Source organism: Triturus cristatus, chromosome 8, assembly GCF_964204655.1.
Source record: "Triturus cristatus chromosome 8, aTriCri1.1, whole genome shotgun sequence".
Classification (NCBI taxonomy): domain Eukaryota; kingdom Metazoa; phylum Chordata; class Amphibia; order Caudata; family Salamandridae; genus Triturus; species Triturus cristatus.
In genome coordinates, this window is record NC_140591.1 from 738487809 (window position 1) to 738505312 (window position 17504).

General features: G+C 41.9%; 4 non-coding genes across 4 annotated transcripts; all 4 read right to left on the bottom strand.

Moving 5' to 3' along the window:
* Positions 1-670: 670 nt before the first annotated feature.
* TRNAP-UGG (transfer RNA proline (anticodon UGG)) lies at positions 671-742 on the bottom strand. Its single transcript has one exon. It is a non-coding gene; the product is annotated as a tRNA-Pro (tRNA).
* A 2315-nt stretch (positions 743-3057) lies between these two features.
* Positions 3058-3129, bottom strand: TRNAP-UGG (transfer RNA proline (anticodon UGG)). The gene has a single exon. It is a non-coding gene; the product is annotated as a tRNA-Pro (tRNA).
* Positions 3130-5458: 2329 nt separating this feature from the next.
* Positions 5459-5530, bottom strand: TRNAP-UGG (transfer RNA proline (anticodon UGG)). The gene has a single exon. It is a non-coding gene; the product is annotated as a tRNA-Pro (tRNA).
* A 4691-nt stretch (positions 5531-10221) lies between these two features.
* Positions 10222-10293, bottom strand: TRNAP-UGG (transfer RNA proline (anticodon UGG)). Its single transcript has one exon. It is a non-coding gene; the product is annotated as a tRNA-Pro (tRNA).
* Between the last annotated feature and the right edge of the window lie 7211 nt (positions 10294-17504).

Below are 17504 nucleotides of genomic sequence, written 5' to 3' on the forward strand. Positions count from 1 at the left end.
TATCATCACCTTGAGAAGGATCATCTTGGAATTGAGCCGAGGGCCTCTGCACTCAAAGCCAGAAACACTCCACTAAAATAAGATTCCTGTTGGTGCCAACAATTCTCCATGTTAATGCTTGTTCTAGGTGAGCAGTGAACCGATTGCAGGGCTCTTTTGAAAGCAAGGTCTGAGAACCAACAGATACATCCACACGCCGATTACTTTAGTGTTTTGAGAGAATTCCCTTTCTTGGAACGAGATTGCATGAAATAATCTTCAGGGCTTGGACAATTCCATGGCAAAACGGCACCTATCAACATTGTAGCCAACACAATATAACAACTGTTTCTGCCCGGTTTCGAACCGGGGACCTTTCGCGTGTGAGGCAAACGTGATAACCACTACACTACAGAAACAGATACCTACAGTTGATTTTTCTGTAATGAAACTGCTCCGAACTGGCTATTCCATGGGCCTCTGGCTTTAGATTTCTTTCATGCAACCTGCCCGACATCCCTAGCTGAACGCTCGTACATGCCATGCAAGACCAGATGTTTGGTATTAGCTCAGACTGGGCAGGGCTGAAGCATGAGACTCTAGCAAAGAATTATCCACTACTGCAAAGAAAAAATTGATGTTGGTTTTGAAACGCAAACTTCAAAACAACTTGAAAAGAGTACCAAGAAAAGGGCTCGTCCGGGATTTGAACCCGGGACCTCTCGCACCCAAAGCGAGAATCATACCCCTAGACCAACGAGCCCTCAAAATCCTCTTACCTCTCAAAAGCTAATACCGGCTCTAAGCCCGCAATGAAGATCATGCTGGTATCTTTATGATGCTTGGTCTGTGAATACGCATGAAAGTCAGTCTCAACTTACCCTTTCTCAAACGATAGCACTATCATTTACAAGTGTCTCCTTTTATTCCGTCCCAGCTTTGGACACGTCTTACAGGAAGTCAGCCCTTATTTATATATTTCTTCAGTGGCTGAAGCTTAATGAGAAAGAGTAACAAGTTGTTCATAACAACATAAGAAACACATTGTGCATTTTCTCTTAAATACTCCTTCACTTTGTGCCAAAAGAAATACCAAGGTGAATACCTAGGCCACAGATTCAAGCTAAAGATCTTCCTGCTGAATGCAAGGCGCAATAAAAACTGCATATCGCTGGACTAAAGCATTCCTTGCATAGCCTCTAACATCATAACATAACTGAGCTGCTAGCAGCAAGCTAACCAATACCTTTCTGAAATGAGAATGACATGTGCTTATCTGCTCAATCAGTGCTCAATCAGGCTCGATTTAGAAAAGGTGGAAAGGGTCCAAGTGGATGCCCCTTCCTTTTTAGGGTGGGTCCTGCTGACTATCATAGGATTGCTTGTAAAAGTGGCCAGGGTCAGAGGAAAAGCTGCCAACACTTCTTAGCGTTCTCTATAGATGCAGCCATTTTCTGTGACTGTAATTTCGGCCTTTTCCCAGAAGTCTCTATTCTGCCTATGCAAATTAACAAAAGCAGTGCTTATTCCTCACTTGCTCAAATGTCCTTCCTGTCCAGAAAGCTCTGATTAAGCATGCTTATTTTCTTTTTCTGGGATATTTTAAATTGTTTCGCTGTCCAGTCTGTGGCAGTAGAAAGCTGCTTATGATGCCAGGTTTTGATGAATCCCCAAGGTACAAGTACAGAGGAATATATCGGTCTGTAGGATATGGAACTTTTAGCTAACACATCACAATATGTGATGCTTGCCAAGAAAACACTACATTCTGGAGCGCTGATGATCAGAACATTCTGCTCCTGAAGGATAGAAAAGACAGCTTGATTGAAATAAAGTCTGTTTATATTGACGCTCTCTCTCTCCCTATATATACATACATGCATACACACACACACACAGGTATGTCATGCATTTCTTCAGATTTGTTTCAACCATTTACCATTTATTGGAGAATCCCTACTTTTCAAGTGACTGCAAATGAAGTCATCTCTGGCACTTTTTGTGCAAAGTAAGAGACACACATGACACCTTTTTATAAAAGTCATCGGTTTCTTTGTTACTGTGTACTTTCAAAGCATGGGGCTTTCACACGTCAGGTAAACCTGATTACCACTACACAACAAAAGCAGATGCAGCTTTCTTATCTATGTCGTGATAGAACAGTTGTGAATTGAGTAGAAGAAGGGCCCTGATGTGATACTTATTACATGCAGCCTGTAAGATAGTCAAACATGCAGGCTAGGAAGGCAGATGCAAATATCAATGTATTAGAAAAACACCTAAAGGCGAGTGATATGCTTTCATTCATGCATGGCTAGGAAAAATCGCCATACTGTTGCAAACATTCTTACACCACCAACTGGAAATAAATGATTCTGACATTAAACGTAAAGGTGACAATGCATTTGTATCATCACCTTGAGAAGGATCATCTTGGAATTGAGCCGAGGGCCTCTGCACTCAAAGCCAGAAACACTCCACTAAAATAAGATTCCTGTTGGTGCCAACAATTCTCCATGTTAATGCTTGTTCTAGGTGAGCAGTGAACCGATTGCAGGGCTCTTTTGAAAGCAAGGTCTGAGAACCAACAGATACATCCACACGCCGATTACTTTAGTGTTTTGAGAGAATTCCCTTTCTTGGAACGAGATTGCATGAAATAATCTTCAGGGCTTGGACAATTCCATGGCAAAACGGCACCTATCAACATTGTAGCCAACACAATATAACAACTGTTTCTGCCCGGTTTCGAACCGGGGACCTTTCGCGTGTGAGGCAAACGTGATAACCACTACACTACAGAAACAGATACCTACAGTTGATTTTTCTGTAATGAAACTGCTCCGAACTGGCTATTCCATGGGCCTCTGGCTTTAGATTTCTTTCATGCAACCTGCCCGACATCCCTAGCTGAACGCTCGTACATGCCATGCAAGACCAGATGTTTGGTATTAGCTCAGACTGGGCAGGGCTGAAGCATGAGACTCTAGCAAAGAATTATCCACTACTGCAAAGAAAAAATTGATGTTGGTTTTGAAACGCAAACTTCAAAACAACTTGAAAAGAGTACCAAGAAAAGGGCTCGTCCGGGATTTGAACCCGGGACCTCTCGCACCCAAAGCGAGAATCATACCCCTAGACCAACGAGCCCTCAAAATCCTCTTACCTCTCAAAAGCTAATACCGGCTCTAAGCCCGCAATGAAGATCATGCTGGTATCTTTATGATGCTTGGTCTGTGAATACGCATGAAAGTCAGTCTCAACTTACCCTTTCTCAAACGATAGCACTATCATTTACAAGTGTCTCCTTTTATTCCGTCCCAGCTTTGGACACGTCTTACAGGAAGTCAGCCCTTATTTATATATTTCTTCAGTGGCTGAAGCTTAATGAGAAAGAGTAACAAGTTGTTCATAACAACATAAGAAACACATTGTGCATTTTCTCTTAAATACTCCTTCACTTTGTGCCAAAAGAAATACCAAGGTGAATACCTAGGCCACAGATTCAAGCTAAAGATCTTCCTGCTGAATGCAAGGCGCAATAAAAACTGCATATCGCTGGACTAAAGCATTCCTTGCATAGCCTCTAACATCATAACATAACTGAGCTGCTAGCAGCAAGCTAACCAATACCTTTCTGAAATGAGAATGACATGTGCTTATCTGCTCAATCAGTGCTCAATCAGGCTCGATCAGGCGAGATTTAGAAAAGGTGGAAAGGGTCCAAGTGGATGCCCCTTCCTTTTTAGGGTGGGTCCTGCTGACTATCATAGGATTGCTTGTAAAAGTGGCCAGGGTCAGAGGAAAAGCTGCCAACACTTCTTAGCGTTCTCTATAGATGCAGCCATTTTCTGTGACTGTAATTTCGGCCTTTTCCCAGAAGTCTCTATTCTGCCTATGCAAATTAACAAAAGCAGTGCTCATTCCTCACTTGCTCAAATGTCCTTCCTGTCCAGAAAGCTCTGATTAAGCATGCTTATTTTCTTTTTCTGGGATATTTTAAATTGTTTCGCTGTCCAGTCTGTGGCAGTAGAAAGCTGCTTATGATGCCAGGTTTTGATGAATCCCCAAGGTACAAGTACAGAGGAATATATCAGTCTCTAGGATATGGAACTTTTAGCTAAAACATCACAATATGTGATGCTTGCCAAGAAAACACTACATTCTGGAGCGCTGATGATCAGAACATTCTGCTCCTGAAGGATAGAAAAGACAGCTTGATTGAAATAAAGTCTGTTTATATTGACGCTCTCTCTCTCCCTATATATACATACATGCGTACACACACACACACACACAGGTATGTCATGCATTTCTTCAGATTTATTTCAACCATTTACCATTTATTGGAGAATCCCTACTTTTCAAGTGACTGCAAATGAAGTCATCTCTGGCACTTTTTGTGCAAAGTAAGAGACACACATGACACCTTTTTATAAAAGTCATCGGTTTCTTTGTTACTGTGTACTTTCAAAGCATGGGGCTTTCACACGTCAGGTAAACCTGATTACCACTACACAACAAAAGCAGATGCAGCTTTCTTATCTATGTCGTGATAGAACAGTTGTGAATTGAGTAGAAGAAGGGCCCTGATGTGATACTTATTACATGCAGCCTGTAAGATAGTCAAACATGCAGGCTAGGAAGGAAGATGCAAATATCAATGTATTAGAAAAACACCTAAAGGCGAGTGATATGCTTTCATTCATGCATGGCTAGGAAAAATCGCCATACTGTTGCAAACATTCTTACACCACCAACTGGAAATAAATGATTCTGACATTAAACGTAAAGGTGACAATGCATTTGTATCATCACCTTGAGAAGGATCATCTTGGAATTGAGCCGAGGGCCTCTGCACTCAAAGCCAGAAACACTCCACTAAAATAAGATTCCTGTTGGTGCCAACAATTCTCCATGTTAATGCTTGTTCTAGGTGAGCAGTGAACCGATTGCAGGGCTCTTTTGAAAGCAAGGTCTGAGAACCAACAGATACATCCACACGCCGATTACTTTAGTGTTTTGAGAGAATTCCCTTTCTTGGAACGAGATTGCATGAAATAATCTTCAGGGCTTGGACAATTCCATGGCAAAACGGCACCTATCAACATTGTAGCCAACACAATATAACAACTGTTTCTGCCCGGTTTCGAACCGGGGACCTTTCGCGTGTGAGGCAAACGTGATAACCACTACACTACAGAAACAGATACCTACAGTTGATTTTTCTGTAATGAAACTGCTCCGAACTGGCTATTCCATGGGCCTCTGGCTTTAGATTTCTTTCATGCAACCTGCCCGACATCCCTAGCTGAACGCTCGTACATGCCATGCAAGACCAGATGTTTGGTATTAGCTCAGACTGGGCAGGGCTGAAGCATGAGACTCTAGCAAAGAATTATCCACTACTGCAAAGAAAAAATTGATGTTGGTTTTGAAACGCAAACTTCAAAACAACTTGAAAAGAGTACCAAGAAAAGGGCTCGTCCGGGATTTGAACCCGGGACCTCTCGCACCCAAAGCGAGAATCATACCCCTAGACCAACGAGCCCTCAAAATCCTCTTACCTCTCAAAAGCTAATACCGGCTCTAAGCCCGCAATGAAGATCATGCTGGTATCTTTATGATGCTTGGTCTGTGAATACGCATGAAAGTCAGTCTCAACTTACCCTTTCTCAAACGATAGCACTATCATTTACAAGTGTCTCCTTTTATTCCGTCCCAGCTTTGGACACGTCTTACAGGAAGTCAGCCCTTATTTATATATTTCTTCAGTGGCTGAAGCTTAATGAGAAAGAGTAACAAGTTGTTCATAACAACATAAGAAACACATTGTGCATTTTCTCTTAAATACTCCTTCACTTTGTGCCAAAAGAAATACCAAGGTGAATACCTAGGCCACAGATTCAAGCTAAAGATCTTCCTGCTGAATGCAAGGCGCAATAAAAACTGCATATCGCTGGACTAAAGCATTCCTTGCATAGCCTCTAACATCATAACATAACTGAGCTGCTAGCAGCAAGCTAACCAATACCTTTCTGAAATGAGAATGACATGTGCTTATCTGCTCAATCAGTGCTCAATCAGGCTCGATTTAGAAAAGGTGGAAAGGGTCCAAGTGGATGCCCCTTCCTTTTTAGGGTGGGTCCTGCTGACTATCATAGGATTGCTTGTAAAAGTGGCCAGGGTCAGAGGAAAAGCTGCCAACACTTCTTAGCGTTCTCTATAGATGCAGCCATTTTCTGTGACTGTAATTTCGGCCTTTTCCCAGAAGTCTCTATTCTGCCTATGCAAATTAACAAAAGCAGTGCTTATTCCTCACTTGCTCAAATGTCCTTCCTGTCCAGAAAGCTCTGATTAAGCATGCTTATTTTCTTTTTCTGGGATATTTTAAATTGTTTCGCTGTCCAGTCTGTGGCAGTAGAAAGCTGCTTATGATGCCAGGTTTTGATGAATCCCCAAGGTACAAGTACAGAGGAATATATCGGTCTGTAGGATATGGAACTTTTAGCTAACACATCACAATATGTGATGCTTGCCAAGAAAACACTACATTCTGGAGCGCTGATGATCAGAACATTCTGCTCCTGAAGGATAGAAAAGACAGCTTGATTGAAATAAAGTCTGTTTATATTGACGCTCTCTCTCTCCCTATATATACATACATGCATACACACACACACACAGGTATGTCATGCATTTCTTCAGATTTGTTTCAACCATTTACCATTTATTGGAGAATCCCTACTTTTCAAGTGACTGCAAATGAAGTCATCTCTGGCACTTTTTGTGCAAAGTAAGAGACACACATGACACCTTTTTATAAAAGTCATCGGTTTCTTTGTTACTGTGTACTTTCAAAGCATGGGGCTTTCACACGTCAGGTAAACCTGATTACCACTACACAACAAAAGCAGATGCAGCTTTCTTATCTATGTCGTGATAGAACAGTTGTGAATTGAGTAGAAGAAGGGCCCTGATGTGATACTTATTACATGCAGCCTGTAAGATAGTCAAACATGCAGGCTAGGAAGGCAGATGCAAATATCAATGTATTAGAAAAACACCTAAAGGCGAGTGATATGCTTTCATTCATGCATGGCTAGGAAAAATCGCCATACTGTTGCAAACATTCTTACACCACCAACTGGAAATAAATGATTCTGACATTAAACGTAAAGGTGACAATGCATTTGTATCATCACCCTGAGAAGGATCATCTTGGAATTGAGCCGAGGGCCTCTGCACTCAAAGCCAGAAACACTCCACTAAAATAAGATTCCTGTTGGTGCCAACAATTCTCCATGTTAATGCTTGTTCTAGGTGAGCAGTGAACCGATTGCAGGGCTCTTTTGAAAGCAAGGTCTGAGAACCAACAGATACATCCACACGCCGATTTCTTTAGTGTTTTGAGAGAATTCCCTTTCTTGGAACGAGATTGCATGAAATAATCTTCAGGGCTTGGACAATTCCATGGCAAAACGGCACATATCAACATTGTAGCCAACACAATATAACAACTGTTTCTGCCCGGTTTCGAACCGGGGACCTTTCGAGTGTGAGGCGAACGTGATAACCACTACACTACAGAAACAGATACCTACAGTTGATTTTTCTGTAATGAAACTGCTCCGAACTGGCTATTCCATGGGCCTCTGGCTTTAGATTTCTTTCATGCAACCTGCCCGACATCCCTAGCTGAACGCTCGTACATGCCATGCAAGACCAGATGTTTGGTATTAGCTCAGACTGGGCAGGGCTGAAGCATGAGACTCTAGCAAAGAATTATCCACTACTGCAAAGAAAAAATTGATGTTGGTTTTGAAACGCAAACTTCAAAACAACTTGAAAAGAGTACCAAGAAAAGGGCTCGTCCGGGATTTGAACCTGGGACCTCTCGCACCCAAAGCGAGAATCATACCCCTAGACCAACGAGCCCTCAAAATCCTCTTACCTCTCAAAAGCTAATACCGGCTCTAAGCCCGCAATGAAGATCATGCTGGTATCTTTATGATGCTTGGTCTGTGAATACGCATGAAAGTCAGTCTCAACTTACCCTTTCTCAAACGATAGCACTATCATTTACAAGTGTCTCCTTTTATTCCGTCCCAGCTTTGGACACGTCTTACAGGAAGTCAGCCCTTATTTATATATTTCTGCAGTGGCTGAAGCTTAATGAGAAAGAGTAACAAGTTGTTCATAACAACATAAGAAACACATTGTGCATTTTCTCTCAAATACTCCTTCACTTTGTGCCAAAAAAAATACCAAGGTGAATACCTAGGCCACAGATTCAAGCTAAAGATCTTCCTGCTGAATGCAAGGCGCAATAAAAACTGCATATCGCTGGACTAAAGCATTCCTTGCATAGCCTCTAACATCATAACATAACTGAGCTGCTAGCAGCAAGCTAACCAATACCTTTCTGAAATGAGAATGACATGTGCTTATCGGCTCGATCAGGCTCGATTTAGAAAAGGTGGAAAGGGTCCAAGTGGATGCCCCTTCCTTTTTAGGGTGGGTCCTGCTGACTATCATAGGATTGCTTGTAAAAGTGGCCAGGGTCAGAGGAAAAGCTGCCAACACTTCTTAGCGTTCTCTATAGATGCAGCCATTTTCTGTGACTGTAATTTCGGCCTTTTCCCAGAAGTCTCTATTCTGCCTATGCAAATTAACAAAAGCAGTGCTTATTCCTCACTTGCTCAAATGTCCTTCCTGTCCAGAAAGCTCTGATTAAGCATGCTTATTTTCTTTTTCTGGGATATTTTAAATTGTTTCGCTGTCCAGTCTGTGGCAGTAGAAAGCTGCTTATGATGCCAGGTTTTGATGAATCCCCAAGGTACAAGTACAGAGGAATATATCGGTCTGTAGGATATGGAACTTTTAGCTAACACATCACAATATGTGATGCTTGCCAAGAAAACACTACATTCTGGAGCGCTGATGATCAGAACATTCTGCTCCTGAAGGATAGAAAAGACAGCTTGATTGAAATAAAGTCTGTTTATATTGACGCTCTCTCTCTCCCTATATATACATACATGCATACACACACACACACAGGTATGTCATGCATTTCTTCAGATTTGTTTCAACCATTTACCATTTATTGGAGAATCCCTACTTTTCAAGTGACTGCAAATGAAGTCATCTCTGGCACTTTTTGTGCAAAGTAAGAGACACACATGACACCTTTTTATAAAAGTCATCGGTTTCTTTGTTACTGTGTACTTTCAAAGCATGGGGCTTTCACACGTCAGGTAAACCTGATTACCACTACACAACAAAAGCAGATGCAGCTTTCTTATCTATGTCGTGATAGAACAGTTGTGAATTGAGTAGAAGAAGGGCCCTGATGTGATACTTATTACATGCAGCCTGTAAGATAGTCAAACATGCAGGCTAGGAAGGAAGATGCAAATATCAATGTATTAGAAAAACACCTAAAGGCGAGTGATATGCTTTCATTCATGCATGGCTAGGAAAAATCGCCATACTGTTGCAAACATTCTTACACCACCAACTGGAAATAAATGATTCTGACATTAAACGTAAAGGTGACAATGCATTTGTATCATCACCTTGAGAAGGATCATCTTGGAATTGAGCCGAGGGCCTCTGCACTCAAAGCCAGAAACACTCCACTAAAATAAGATTCCTGTTGGTGCCAACAATTCTCCATGTTAATGCTTGTTCTAGGTGAGCAGTGAACCGATTGCAGGGCTCTTTTGAAAGCAAGGTCTGAGAACCAACAGATACATCCACACGCCGATTACTTTAGTGTTTTGAGAGAATTCCCTTTCTTGGAACGAGATTGCATGAAATAATCTTCAGGGCTTGGACAATTCCATGGCAAAACGGCACCTATCAACATTGTAGCCAACACAATATAACAACTGTTTCTGCCCGGTTTCGAACCGGGGACCTTTCGCGTGTGAGGCAAACGTGATAACCACTACACTACAGAAACAGATACCTACAGTTGATTTTTCTGTAATGAAACTGCTCCGAACTGGCTATTCCATGGGCCTCTGGCTTTAGATTTCTTTCATGCAACCTGCCCGACATCCCTAGCTGAACGCTCGTACATGCCATGCAAGACCAGATGTTTGGTATTAGCTCAGACTGGGCAGGGCTGAAGCATGAGACTCTAGCAAAGAATTATCCACTACTGCAAAGAAAAAATTGATGTTGGTTTTGAAACGCAAACTTCAAAACAACTTGAAAAGAGTACCAAGAAAAGGGCTCGTCCGGGATTTGAACCCGGGACCTCTCGCACCCAAAGCGAGAATCATACCCCTAGACCAACGAGCCCTCAAAATCCTCTTACCTCTCAAAAGCTAATACCGGCTCTAAGCCCGCAATGAAGATCATGCTGGTATCTTTATGATGCTTGGTCTGTGAATACGCATGAAAGTCAGTCTCAACTTACCCTTTCTCAAACGATAGCACTATCATTTACAAGTGTCTCCTTTTATTCCGTCCCAGCTTTGGACACGTCTTACAGGAAGTCAGCCCTTATTTATATATTTCTTCAGTGGCTGAAGCTTAATGAGAAAGAGTAACAAGTTGTTCATAACAACATAAGAAACACATTGTGCATTTTCTCTTAAATACTCCTTCACTTTGTGCCAAAAGAAATACCAAGGTGAATACCTAGGCCACAGATTCAAGCTAAAGATCTTCCTGCTGAATGCAAGGCGCAATAAAAACTGCATATCGCTGGACTAAAGCATTCCTTGCATAGCCTCTAACATCATAACATAACTGAGCTGCTAGCAGCAAGCTAACCAATACCTTTCTGAAATGAGAATGACATGTGCTTATCTGCTCAATCAGTGCTCAATCAGGCTCGATTTAGAAAAGGTGGAAAGGGTCCAAGTGGATGCCCCTTCCTTTTTAGGGTGGGTCCTGCTGACTATCATAGGATTGCTTGTAAAAGTGGCCAGGGTCAGAGGAAAAGCTGCCAACACTTCTTAGCGTTCTCTATAGATGCAGCCATTTTCTGTGACTGTAATTTCGGCCTTTTCCCAGAAGTCTCTATTCTGCCTATGCAAATTAACAAAAGCAGTGCTTATTCCTCACTTGCTCAAATGTCCTTCCTGTCCAGAAAGCTCTGATTAAGCATGCTTATTTTCTTTTTCTGGGATATTTTAAATTGTTTCGCTGTCCAGTCTGTGGCAGTAGAAAGCTGCTTATGATGCCAGGTTTTGATGAATCCCCAAGGTACAAGTACAGAGGAATATATCGGTCTGTAGGATATGGAACTTTTAGCTAACACATCACAATATGTGATGCTTGCCAAGAAAACACTACATTCTGGAGCGCTGATGATCAGAACATTCTGCTCCTGAAGGATAGAAAAGACAGCTTGATTGAAATAAAGTCTGTTTATATTGACGCTCTCTCTCTCCCTATATATACATACATGCATACACACACACACACAGGTATGTCATGCATTTCTTCAGATTTGTTTCAACCATTTACCATTTATTGGAGAATCCCTACTTTTCAAGTGACTGCAAATGAAGTCATCTCTGGCACTTTTTGTGCAAAGTAAGAGACACACATGACACCTTTTTATAAAAGTCATCGGTTTCTTTGTTACTGTGTACTTTCAAAGCATGGGGCTTTCACACGTCAGGTAAACCTGATTACCACTACACAACAAAAGCAGATGCAGCTTTCTTATCTATGTCGTGATAGAACAGTTGTGAATTGAGTAGAAGAAGGGCCCTGATGTGATACTTATTACATGCAGCCTGTAAGATAGTCAAACATGCAGGCTAGGAAGGCAGATGCAAATATCAATGTATTAGAAAAACACCTAAAGGCGAGTGATATGCTTTCATTCATGCATGGCTAGGAAAAATCGCCATACTGTTGCAAACATTCTTACACCACCAACTGGAAATAAATGATTCTGACATTAAACGTAAAGGTGACAATGCATTTGTATCATCACCCTGAGAAGGATCATCTTGGAATTGAGCCGAGGGCCTCTGCACTCAAAGCCAGAAACACTCCACTAAAATAAGATTCCTGTTGGTGCCAACAATTCTCCATGTTAATGCTTGTTCTAGGTGAGCAGTGAACCGATTGCAGGGCTCTTTTGAAAGCAAGGTCTGAGAACCAACAGATACATCCACACGCCGATTTCTTTAGTGTTTTGAGAGAATTCCCTTTCTTGGAACGAGATTGCATGAAATAATCTTCAGGGCTTGGACAATTCCATGGCAAAACGGCACATATCAACATTGTAGCCAACACAATATAACAACTGTTTCTGCCCGGTTTCGAACCGGGGACCTTTCGAGTGTGAGGCGAACGTGATAACCACTACACTACAGAAACAGATACCTACAGTTGATTTTTCTGTAATGAAACTGCTCCGAACTGGCTATTCCATGGGCCTCTGGCTTTAGATTTCTTTCATGCAACCTGCCCGACATCCCTAGCTGAACGCTCGTACATGCCATGCAAGACCAGATGTTTGGTATTAGCTCAGACTGGGCAGGGCTGAAGCATGAGACTCTAGCAAAGAATTATCCACTACTGCAAAGAAAAAATTGATGTTGGTTTTGAAACGCAAACTTCAAAACAACTTGAAAAGAGTACCAAGAAAAGGGCTCGTCCGGGATTTGAACCTGGGACCTCTCGCACCCAAAGCGAGAATCATACCCCTAGACCAACGAGCCCTCAAAATCCTCTTACCTCTCAAAAGCTAATACCGGCTCTAAGCCCGCAATGAAGATCATGCTGGTATCTTTATGATGCTTGGTCTGTGAATACGCATGAAAGTCAGTCTCAACTTACCCTTTCTCAAACGATAGCACTATCATTTACAAGTGTCTCCTTTTATTCCGTCCCAGCTTTGGACACGTCTTACAGGAAGTCAGCCCTTATTTATATATTTCTGCAGTGGCTGAAGCTTAATGAGAAAGAGTAACAAGTTGTTCATAACAACATAAGAAACACATTGTGCATTTTCTCTCAAATACTCCTTCACTTTGTGCCAAAAAAAATACCAAGGTGAATACCTAGGCCACAGATTCAAGCTAAAGATCTTCCTGCTGAATGCAAGGCGCAATAAAAACTGCATATCGCTGGACTAAAGCATTCCTTGCATAGCCTCTAACATCATAACATAACTGAGCTGCTAGCAGCAAGCTAACCAATACCTTTCTGAAATGAGAATGACATGTGCTTATCGGCTCGATCAGGCGAGATTTAGAAAAGGTGGAAAGGGTCCAAGTGGATGCCCCTTCCTTTTTAGGGTGGGTCCTGCTGACTATCATAGGATTGCTTGTAAAAGTGGCCAGGGTCAGAGGAAAAGCTGCCAACACTTCTTAGCGTTCTCTATAGATGCAGCCATTTTCTGTGACTGTAATTTCGGCCTTTTCCCAGAAGTCTCTATTCTGCCTATGCAAATTAACAAAAGCAGTGCTTATTCCTCACTTGCTCAAATGTCCTTCCTGTCCAGAAAGCTCTGATTAAGCATGCTTATTTTCTTTTTCTGGGATATTTTAAATTGTTTCGCTGTCCAGTCTGTGGCAGTAGAAAGCTGCTTATGATGCCAGGTTTTGATGAATCCCCAAGGTACAAGTACAGAGGAATATATCAGTCTCTAGGATATGGAACTTTTAGCTAAAACATCACAATATGTGATGCTTGCCAAGAAAACACTACATTCTGGAGCGCTGATGATCAGAACATTCTGCTCCTGAAGGATAGAAAAGACAGCTTGATTGAAATAAAGTCTGTTTATATTGACGCTCTCTCTCTCCCTATATATACATACATGCGTACACACACACACACACACAGGTATGTCATGCATTTCTTCAGATTTGTTTCAACCATTTACCATTTATTGGAGAATCCCTACTTTTCAAGTGACTGCAAATGAAGTCATCTCTGGCACTTTTTGTGCAAAGTAAGAGACACACATGACACCTTTTTATAAAAGTCATCGGTTTCTTTGTTACTGTGTACTTTCAAAGCATGGGGCTTTCACACATCAGGTAAACCTGATTACCACTACACAACAAAAGCAGATGCAGCTTTCTTATCTATGTCGTGATAGAACAGTTGTGAATTGAGTAGAAGAAGGGCCCTGATGTGATACTTATTACATGCAGCCTGTAAGATAGTCAAACATGCAGGCTAGGAAGGAAGATGCAAATATCAATGTTTTAGAAAAACACCTAAAGGCGAGTGATATGCTTTCATTCATGCATGGCTAGGAAAAATCGCCATACTGTTGCAAACATTCTTACACCACCAACTGGAAATAAATGATTCTGACATTAAACGTAAAGGTGACAATGCATTTGTATCATCACCTTGAGAAGGATCATCTTGGAATTGAGCCGAGGGCCTCTGCACTCAAAGCCAGAAACACTCCACTAAAATAAGATTCCTGTTGGTGCCAACAATTCTCCATGTTAATGCTTGTTCTAGGTGAGCAGTGAACCGATTGCAGGGCTCTTTTGAAAGCAAGGTCTGAGAACCAACAGATACATCCACACGCCGATTACTTTAGTGTTTTGAGAGAATTCCCTTTCTTGGAACGAGATTGCATGAAATAATCTTCAGGGCTTGGACAATTCCATGGCAAAACGGCACCTATCAACATTGTAGCCAACACAATATAACAACTGTTTCTGCCCGGTTTCGAACCGGGGACCTTTCGCGTGTGAGGCAAACGTGATAACCACTACACTACAGAAACAGATACCTACAGTTGATTTTTCTGTAATGAAACTGCTCCGAACTGGCTATTCCATGGGCCTCTGGCTTTAGATTTCTTTCATGCAACCTGCCCGACATCCCTAGCTGAACGCTCGTACATGCCATGCAAGACCAGATGTTTGGTATTAGCTCAGACTGGGCAGGGCTGAAGCATGAGACTCTAGCAAAGAATTATCCACTACTGCAAAGAAAAAATTGATGTTGGTTTTGAAACGCAAACTTCAAAACAACTTGAAAAGAGTACCAAGAAAAGGGCTCGTCCGGGATTTGAACCCGGGACCTCCCGCACCCAAAGCGAGAATCATACCCCTAGACCAACGAGCCCTCAAAATCCTCTTACCTCTCAAAAGCTAATACCGGCTCTAAGCCCGCAATGAAGATCATGCTGGTATCTTTATGATGCTTGGTCTGTGAATACGCATGAAAGTCAGTCTCAACTTACCCTTTCTCAAACGATAGCACTATCATTTACAAGTGTCTCCTTTTATTCCGTCCCAGCTTTGGACACGTCTTACAGGAAGTCAGCCCTTATTTATATATTTCTTCAGTGGCTGAAGCTTAATGAGAAAGAGTAACAAGTTGTTCATAACAACATAAGAAACACATTGTGCATTTTCTCTTAAATACTCCTTCACTTTGTGCCAAAAGAAATACCAAGGTGAATACCTAGGCCACAGATTCAAGCTAAAGATCTTCCTGCTGAATGCAAGGCGCAATAAAAACTGCATATCGCTGGACTAAAGCATTCCTTGCATAGCCTCTAACATCATAACATAACTGAGCTGCTAGCAGCAAGCTAACCAATACCTTTCTGAAATGAGAATGACATGTGCTTATCTGCTCAATCAGTGCTCAATCAGGCTCGATTTAGAAAAGGTGGAAAGGGTCCAAGTGGATGCCCCTTCCTTTTTAGGGTGGGTCCTGCTGACTATCATAGGATTGCTTGTAAAAGTGGCCAGGGTCAGAGGAAAAGCTGCCAACACTTCTTAGCGTTCTCTATAGATGCAGCCATTTTCTGTGACTGTAATTTCGGCCTTTTCCCAGAAGTCTCTATTCTGCCTATGCAAATTAACAAAAGCAGTGCTTATTCCTCACTTGCTCAAATGTCCTTCCTGTCCAGAAAGCTCTGATTAAGCATGCTTATTTTCTTTTTCTGGGATATTTTAAATTGTTTCGCTGTCCAGTCTGTGGCAGTAGAAAGCTGCTTATGATGCCAGGTTTTGATGAATCCCCAAGGTACAAGTACAGAGGAATATATCGGTCTGTAGGATATGGAACTTTTAGCTAACACATCACAATATGTGATGCTTGCCAAGAAAACACTACATTCTGGAGCGCTGATGATCAGAACATTCTGCTCCTGAAGGATAGAAAAGACAGCTTGATTGAAATAAAGTCTGTTTATATTGACGCTCTCTCTCTCCCTATATATACATACATGCATACACACACACACACAGGTATGTCATGCATTTCTTCAGATTTGTTTCAACCATTTACCATTTATTGGAGAATCCCTACTTTTCAAGTGACTGCAAATGAAGTCATCTCTGGCACTTTTTGTGCAAAGTAAGAGACACACATGACACCTTTTTATAAAAGTCATCGGTTTCTGTGTTACTGTGTACTTTCAAAGCATGGGGCTTTCACACGTCAGGTAAACCTGATTACCACTACACAACAAAAGCAGATGCAGCTTTCTTATCTATGTCGTGATAGAACAGTTGTGAATTGAGTAGAAGAAGGGCCCTGATGTGATACTTATTACATGCAGCCTGTAAGATAGTCAAACATGCAGGCTAGGAAGGCAGATGCAAATATCAATGTATTAGAAAAACACCTAAAGGCGAGTGATATGCTTTCATTCATGCATGGCTAGGAAAAATCGCCATACTGTTGCAAACATTCTTACACCACCAACTGGAAATAAATGATTCTGACATTAAACGTAAAGGTGACAATGCATTTGTATCATCACCCTGAGAAGGATCATCTTGGAATTGAGCCGAGGGCCTCTGCACTCAAAGCCAGAAACACTCCACTAAAATAAGATTCCTGTTGGTGCCAACAATTCTCCATGTTAATGCTTGTTCTAGGTGAGCAGTGAACCGATTGCAGGGCTCTTTTGAAAGCAAGGTCTGAGAACCAACAGATACATCCACACGCCGATTTCTTTAGTGTTTTGAGAGAATTCCCTTTCTTGGAACGAGATTGCATGAAATAATCTTCAGGGCTTGGACAATTCCATGGCAAAACGGCACCTATCAACATTGTAGCCAACACAATATAACAACTGTTTCTGCCCGGTTTCGAACCGGGGACCTTTCGAGTGTGAGGCGAACGTGATAACCACTACACTACAGAAACAGATACCTACAGTTGATTTTTCTGTAATGAAACTGCTCCGAACTGGCTATTCCATGGGCCTCTGGCTTTAGATTTCTTTCATGCAACCTGCCCGACATCCCTAGCTGAACGCTCGTACATGCCATGCAAGACCAGATGTTTGGTATTAGCTCAGACTGGGCAGGGCTGAAGCATGAGACTCTAGCAAAGAATTATCCACTACTGCAAAGAAAAAATTGATGTTGGTTTTGAAACGCAAACTTCAAAACAACTTGAAAAGAGTACCAAGAAAAGGGCTCGTCCGGGATTTGAACCTCGGACCTCTCGCACCCAAAGCGAGAATCATACCCCTAGACCAACGAGCCCTCAAAATCCTCTTACCTCTCAAAAGCTAATACCGGCTCTAAGCCCGCAATGAAGAT